We start from the raw sequence: 7,053 nt of genomic DNA on the forward strand, positions 1-7,053 counted from the left end.
CAGTGTTAGATTGTTTAGTTGAATTCAAACACCTGTAGTATTTAGATGCCAATAGAACATTCACCTCTGACAGGACAAAAAAAAGATACAAAGGAAAGATCATTTTGTATTTTATATATACAAAATAGGATAAATTTACAGCTACTTTGGCTTAATTCAATGAGAAGAAAGAGGTGTACTAACAGTGTTTGGACAGAATATCCTGTCTGCCTCTTGAACTATGGATAACCACTAAGAAGATAACGATGTACAGTGTATTGATTATCAAAACTGTCCTATTAATCAGCTGTGAAACTGTCTCATTCATATTTATTTCTCAATAAAAAAAGGGTTAAAAAGATACCAGACCTGGCAATCAAGGGGTGAGGTACTGGCCAGGAAGGTGGGATGGGCTCAGGACTGGGGATTCGAGGGCACAGATGGTCTGGGAGGGGTTGAGATCAGCTCCTGGCAACAGACGAGGATGTGCCCAAAGGTGAGCTTTCAGACACTGAGTTCACCTCCTAGTTCTGCAGGACTGCACAGTTGGGGCTGAGGATGCAGGGTAGGTCGGGCCGGCTTGGAATCACCACCTGCCTTGCCCACCTAGATCCTCCACTGGTCCTGATCCTGTTCATTACCTTCCATGTCCACCTCATTGACTTCTCCATCATCGGGTGACTCATTGTAGTCATTCATCTCATCCATGTCCTGCATGTCCTCATAATCCTCTGAGTCCTCCTCACTGTCCTCATCATCATCTTCATCCTCCTCTTCCTCATCATCATAGTGCTCTGAGGCTGACTTGCCAATAGGGACCAGGTTGTTGTCCTTCTCCGCGATGCTTTGGGGCCAGGCCTGGTGCTGCTGCTCCTGCTGCTGCAGCTCTGTCTCCTCCACACAAGGTCGATCCAGATTAAACCACAAAGTCTCAGTCACACGGGGGAAGAGTGAGGGGAACAAGGTGGACATGGTTGTGCACCAGGAGGCAGCAGCCGGAGGCGACCCAGAAGCACTTCTCGCAGCTTGAGCAGAAGGACCCACCAAATGCATGCCAATAAGCAGAGTTTTGAAGTCAACAGGCCTGGGTTTGAGTTCTTGTGCTGATGTATCCCAGCTCCAAGGACACTGGTGCCACCAGCCATGCTGGCCTGTGATGATGCACCTCCCCATCCTCATCCACGTGGCCAAGATAGCTTTCCCTACCTGCGGTAGCCGTGGGCATAAGCCACCATTCCTAGGTTGCTGCCCCCACAATGCCATGCCTGTACATTCCTGCCACCATGACACTGTTCCCATGGTTACTATACACAATGCTGTATCCACGTGCCACCACTACACCATTCCTGTGCGTTACCACATGACACTGCTCCCATATCCTGGCCACTGTGACTGCCGGTGCCAGTGCTGGTGTACCATGGGCCACAGCGCAGACAGCGAGGCGGGACAGGGACAGCAGCCCCTCTTGCACGGTTTTGCTTTCTGAGGTTTTGGCTGTCTATAGTCTCCTGAAGTTCAAAAACTCCAGAAATTATAAACTGCTCTTCTGAGTAAAAAGAGGAAATCTACAGGTTCCCAGGACATGAATTACCCCTTGCCAGAGTATCCTGCATGTCTATAGGACTCATCCATCAGTCACTCAGTTGCTACCTTGATTACAGACAAAATCAGACCCTGTAAATATCCCCAACTTTGCTGCGCTTCACAAGAGCTGTCCCACACATGACCAGCACAGTCCTGCAGGCATGTGGCCCCATACACAATCACTGATTTCATGAAAAAAATGGGTGTTGAGGACTCCCCATACAAACCAGAATATTCTGTATCCACTAATGTGAAGACACAGAGACAAAACGGCAGAAGAAATAGGGAAGGGGAAGATCACATAGTTTATTACTTGTGTAGTACTACAGCAATACCAGTGATGAATACAGTGTATTGATGCTGGAAAAAAACTCACATGCTGTGGAATGATATGTGCACAATTGACAGGACACACAGGAAAAGATGGTGGTCCATGAGGTCCTCTCACCTAGCAACAAGGAAGCCAACCTGATTTCTGTAAATGCATCCCAAGATGCATTTGTACTACAAGGAAAACACACGAGGACTCTATGGTGGGTTAATTAATGGTTACCTTAGACCACTCAGTTGAAATGAATCAGTGAGGTTCTGGGTGCCAAAGGCCTGCCCAAGCATTGCTGCCAGTAGCCTAAAAGGAAAACTAGAGGGGAAGATGGTGTGCTGGTGGTTCTCCTGAGAAGCATGTCGTGTTGGTTCTCCTGACATGAACTCAGCTGCTCTCACTAGAGGAGCTCAGGTCCTTGCTGTCACTGAGGATGGCTGAAGTTCTCTTTGGGGAATCTCTGGCCCTTATCTTGAGAGTCACTTCCTGGCTCCAGTGTAGATCTCTCAGCCTGGTGGCACAGATCCTTCCCCCTGCCAGGCAGACCCTTACACTGCTAAGCTATAACCCCAGCCCCATAGATCCTTGACACAGATTTGCATGAGACATTGTCATAGGCTCCAGCCTCTAGCTAGACTCATGGAAGACACTGCCATGGGATCCAGGACTTAAGCCGGATTCCTCAGGTTTCTGGTGCATGGAGAAATCTCTCACACTCTACTGCATTTGACTTCTTGGGTGAATATTATAAAAATAATCCTATAAATTATCTGTCCTATATTAAACCTATTCCCTTTCAAACCCTGACTACAACAGACTGATTTACTAGGACTCACAACCCAACATGAAGGAGCTCAAGGGCATCAAGATACAGAGAAACCACTGTCCATGCCATGAGAGGCCATGGCATGACAAGCTCTGCAGAAGCAACACCAAGTCTATGGCAACCAAGGAAGCGGTGCACAAACACAAGGGACATGACTTCACACCTTGCCATGCATGCCTGTGGGAAACTCCCAATGACCCCAAAGTGTGTCTGCAACAGCGCCTCTCATGTTAGAAATCATGTTCCAATGAGGCACCCACCCGAAATATTTAGGAGAGGAGGTGGTGAGTTCAGCATGTGAGAGTAGGTATTTCTGGCTCCAACCAGTCCTCCCCCGAACTGCTGCTGGACAGCTGGAATCCCATGAATGCACACATGTGCATGTGGCAGAAATGTGGTCCCCAGAAGACCTAGGACCTCAGGGATGACTGCTGGGGTTGACAGGAGTCTCCTAGAAACGTAAGCAACTGTGAGCCACAGAGGAGAGGCAGAAAGGTGAAGGCAGACACCTGGGAGTGGAGCACCTGGAAACAGGCGAGAAGGGCGCTCCCACCAGAGCCTGAGCTGCCTCCTAGCATCAAGGCTGTCACAGGGGAAAGGACTGCACTCCAGATGCTGAGCCCCAGCCCACACCACCCCACACCAGGCCTGGATGTCCCTCCCTCTAGGAAGAAAGGACTCTGAGCTCTCTGTAATCATGCAAAGTCAACATATCTGATAATATATACTACACTTTATGTACAAACGTGATTACAGTTGATAACGAAGTATATGCATTCACTCGCTCTCCACTGCTGGGACACAATATCTAATACCCTTAATTTAAAGAAAGAGAGGCTAATTTGACTTATGGATTCAGGGAATTCAGCCCATGGTCAGCTGGTCCACAGGCAGGAGCATCATGGCAGAAGGATGTGACGGAGCACCCTGCTCAGTGCATGGCCTCTGGGAAGCAGGACAGCAGAAGACCAGAAGCAAAGAGGAAGCGACAGGGGCCAAACACAGACTACAAAGTCACCCCCATGACCTGCCCAAACACAGAAATAGTGTGTTCTCCTAACCAAGAACAGATCCCAAGCCAAGAAAATTGACAAGCTTAGCACAAGACATAATTAGATTTTTTAATTGTGAGTCTGCAACAGCGCCTTCAAGGACCAGAACAGGTACAACTCAACTCTAAATACCACCAAAAAACATTATTTTAGGAATTCCCGTATATCAACAACAATACTGAATGTTAGGTGTTATTTACAACCTAAGCCATGGAATACTCCAGTGATGTTCACACCTGCTCTTGGAACTCACACTCAGATGGTGCCAGGGAGCCTCCTGGCAAAAGAGGCCCCACTGGGTCAGATCCCAAGTATCTGGACAAAAATGCTGTATTTCCAGCACATCATGTGTCTAATGACTTCTACCTATTTTTGTCTGTAGTACACTATGGATTGAATCTATGTCTTCCTCATTGAGCTACATCATCAGCCTTTTTAAAATTTTTTAATTTGAGACAGGGTCTTACTAAGCTTATAACTTTCCCAGGCTGGGCTCAAACTAGGAATCTTCCTGCCTCAGCCTCTGAAGAGCTGGGATTACAGGCATGCCCCACCATGCCTGGTTTCTTAAGTACTTTTTATTGAGGCAAAATACACACAAATGTTTCATGGCTTTGTGGCTTTGTGCACTTACAAATGTGGCTCTATCACAACTAGTCATACACTTGTTAAGGTGCTCAGCACAGAGCTTTAGCACTGACAAAAACCACAAGCAACAATGTAAGTACCCAGCTTCCATTCCCAAGACAGCCCTCCACGCTCCAGCTCTGCACAGCATCAGCCCAGGCCAGCCGCTGCTCCTCCTCCTGGCGGTGATGTAATGTGCCCGCCGGCAGGAGCCAGCCTGAGGCACTCAAGGCATGCCAGCCAGTGTGCACCACCTCCTCAGAACAAAAGCAGCAGCTTCCTGGACACCCAGGCTCTCAGATCACAGCACAGGGCTCCTGCATGCCCCTTGGACCCAGCAGCTTTGCTCCTTCCTGCTCTTGCTGCTGCTGCCTGTGGAATAGCAGCTCTGAGGGTGAAATATATACAGCTGAAAATCAAGCTGTAGCTCATGTACTCATCCTGCTAGTGTGTGACAAGTGTCCTCGTCATGCTGGGACACTTAACCTAGAACATTTCCTCATGGACAGAGAGACATTTTGTAATCCCATAAAGTGATCCGTGTCTATGTGTAATGAGTACTAGGGTATTTATAATTCAACAGGTACTGCTGAAGAGTAGCTGCTTTACCTGGCAGCTCCCTATCTGTAGGCAAAGAAGCCCTGGGAAGCCAGAGTGATTGTAGGAAATGATGGAGAATATGAGGAAATGGCTTGCTCACGAGCATTAGCAAGTTAATGAGCTATTTAGGTTTCTAATTAATGACTACTAAAAGCATGGCTGCTGTTTTTCAGGACCTATTATTTTCAGAGTTCATATTCCCCTTTCTAGCTCTACTTAGTACTTGCAGAGCAGACATAATCAATGCATAGCTGAGTGCAGGAGTACAGGGCAGACATTATCAACAGATTCTGAGTGTGAGGACACCTTGCCACCTGATAGTCACTCCCTCTTTTACCTTTAGAGATAAAACTTCTTCAGTTTTCAGGGTTTGAGAAAGACTGGGTTAATTCCTCTCCAAGTGCTTGCAGGAGTTCGCAAGCCACTCCGTGCGGTCCTGGACTTCCCTTTGCTGGGAGGCTTAGGGTTACTTGTTCTGCTTTCATGTGCATGTGGGAACTTGTGCTCCCTGCGGAGGCCACCCAGTTGTTGGTACCCACTGTCTGTGGTATTTTCACGATCCTTTTTCATTTTGATGTCAGTACACAATGCTACCGTTTCTGATTTTAGTAAGTTAAGTCCTCTTTAGTCCATCTCACTAAAGTCTACGGATTTTGTTAAACTTTTGAAAAAACAGCTTTTGGTTTTATTTTCCCAACTGCTTTAACCAGTCCCATGTGCTTACTTCTAGCCCCGATTTTGCTTCCTTCTGGTAATTTCGGGTTTGGTCTGCAATCCCTGCCAGGTCTCGAGATGTGAGCTGTGCTCCTGGATGCAGGTCTCTCTCCTTGCCTAGCGCGAGCACAGCTAGCGCTCATCTCCCACGGGCACAGCTTCTACCTCATCTCTGGGGTCTGCTCTTCTGCTGCCACTTACTCCTCCGTGCGTTATTTCCCCAGAACTCAGAGTCTCTCTTTATTTAAGAGGGCACTCTTTAATTTCTACATATTTGTGATCTTTCCAGTTTTACTTCTGTACTACTTTCCACTTTCATTCTGCTGTAATCAGAAAAGAGACTGAATGATTTAGATCTTCATCAATTTATTAAATTTTTGTTTTGTGGTTGACCATCTTCCTCAAGAGTACTCTGTCCTTAAGAGGCAGGTGCAGCTGCTTTTGCTGAGCACAGGGTTCTGCATCTGCTAGGTCTAACTGATGTCTACTATTACTCAAGTTCCCCTATTAATCTTCTATCTGTCTGTTCCATCTATTGAAAGTGAGTTAGCAAAGTACAAAACTAGAACAGGAATTACCAAGAAGGCAGCAGATTAGGAACACCCATCTGTCACTAGCTTCTCCACAGGAAAGAATCAAAATCATGGGAGCACAGCTAAACTCTGGGATGGGTACTGTGGAAAGGTGCTGGAGTCCAGCTGTGAGCAGAGCTCTAAAAAGAAAAAGGGACTGCGCTGCAGATGGTAATCTGTAATAGTAGGTTCATGCTTGGGGTGCCAGTCATGCTGGTCTTCTGAATACAGGCTGCTTGTCACGACATGCCAGTTGCTGCTGTGCTGTCTCTCGGGTAGATGATTGTTCAAAAAGAAGGGGGTGGTGAATGAAGGCAAGAGCCAGGAAAAGGAATGTTGTGGGACTGTCCTGCTTCAAGGTTGTATATGGTTAGATTTTTGGACTTATGTGTAAACATAAGAAGTATATAATTCTTTATGCCTATTTTTGAAAATATATACTAATTTTTAAATGTTTTTTCATCAAATTCTGTAAGACTCAAAGTTCGACATATCAATACTTGATGAAAAATACCTGTTCCATGTTATGCCTAAGATGTTTGATATTCAGAAAGAAATGAGGTTAAGCTTAACAGCCTAGGTTGTATGGTAATAACAATAAGCTTGTTTTATGGAGGGTTAACAACCTAAGCTTGCAGACCAAAATTAGAGAAAAAGGAGGGCTACAAGGAAAGCCAACTTTTTGGCCCTAGCCTTCCAAGGTCAATTAAGACTCAAGACATATGAGAACTTGTACTGTAATGTCATGTAACTTGGTAGTGTCCCAAATTTTCTGAT

General features: G+C 46.3%; 1 pseudogene; it reads right to left on the reverse strand.

Annotated features, from left to right (window-relative positions):
• Nucleotides 1-585: 585 nt before the first annotated feature.
• Nucleotides 586-960, reverse strand: LOC101575121 (annotated as a pseudogene).
• Between the last annotated feature and the right edge of the window lie 6,093 nt (nt 961-7,053).

This window comes from Octodon degus, unplaced genomic scaffold, assembly GCF_000260255.1.
Source record: "Octodon degus isolate 3935 unplaced genomic scaffold, OctDeg1.0 scaffold00155, whole genome shotgun sequence".
Classification (NCBI taxonomy): domain Eukaryota; kingdom Metazoa; phylum Chordata; class Mammalia; order Rodentia; family Octodontidae; genus Octodon; species Octodon degus.